Source organism: Seriola lalandi, unplaced genomic scaffold (genome assembly GCF_002814215.2).
Source record: "Seriola lalandi dorsalis isolate HSWRI2012SDOR001 ecotype SW California unplaced genomic scaffold, Sedor1 jcf7180002054415, whole genome shotgun sequence".
Lineage (NCBI taxonomy): Eukaryota > Metazoa > Chordata > Actinopteri > Carangiformes > Carangidae > Seriola > Seriola lalandi.
In genome coordinates this window covers 108511-109611 of record NW_019524968.1, presented here as the reverse complement: position 1 = coordinate 109611, position 1101 = coordinate 108511, and the positions used below count along the sequence as shown (strand labels likewise).

The following is a 1101-nucleotide window of genomic DNA, read 5'->3' as shown; positions in this document are numbered from 1 at the left end:
CAAGGAGCCCTAAAGCAAATTTTATCTTTTTTTTCTTCTTTCTTTTGTAGATCTGTGTCATTCTAAGAGTAAAATTGTTCAGGTGGATGATGAATATTTTCCTTGCAATTCAATTAACTATAAGAAGTCCTTCATCCGTTTCGTGTCATGGTTGCCAAATCAATACAGCCAGAGGTCCCATTTGAAGAGGTTTTGTCCTATAGACCTCTATTTTTAGTCATTCAAAAGCATAGCAACAAAAAAACTGTTTCAAGTGCCACTGTGTAGCAGTCACTGAGCTAAGTGAAACCTATTCTTAGAATAGATTCATTCTCTGAATGTAATTGTCCGTAGTCAATGAAATTATTGTGAAATTTAACAATTCCTCAGTTTCTTTAGTAACTTCCAGGCCCCCAGGAGCCACTACTCTATGTCTGACAGTGTATGTCTGTGCACAAATCAACACAAATCAACATCTATGATCCTGTCATATGCATGGGTGCTCCCCATGATGAAATCATATTGAGAGTGGGTATGTCACGAAACGTGATTTATTATTTGTCATGTTGCTAAATAGCAGTGGTCCCTGTTATTCTCATTTAGGGGCCACTGGACCCAAATTTGGAGGCAATTTAAGCCTTTTGCATGTAGGAACAGTGCAGACTGCAGACCATATGGTCCTCATGGTACAGGCAAGTGATGCTACCTGCCGATTAAAGGAGAGAGAGAGGGAGAGAGAGAGAGAGAGAGAGAGAGAGAGGCAGAGAGAGGGGGGTTACTTGAGGAACTGTCGGCGACTTAACGAAAAGAAACATACTGAAGCGAATTCAGCTTTTTGCTTTGAGTGTTCACGACAGAAAGAAAAGAGAGCACCGAGGGAAAGAGAAAAAAAACACACATACAAGGAGACTTGGCTGATGCATCTTGGCGAGAGCATCCATTTCACGGCGATTACTGTTTGAAGCGGAGGAGACGGTGCGCATTTCTCTGAGAACCACGGTGATCTTCTTTCCTCCGAAGTCAGTTTCCTAGAGCGGCTGGCGGGCGGAAAGACACTTCTCCCCCCCCCCCCCCTCCTCCCTACGTTTATCGACACAGACAGTATTTCATAACAAGCCTGTT

At 43.0% G+C, this 1101-nt stretch overlaps 1 protein-coding gene across 1 annotated transcript in view; it reads left to right on the top strand.

Annotated features, from left to right (window-relative positions):
- Nucleotides 1–1101, top strand: part of opcml (opioid binding protein/cell adhesion molecule-like) — a 221157-nt gene that overhangs the window by 135394 nt on the left and 84662 nt on the right. The gene's annotated exons all lie outside the window — the stretch shown is intronic.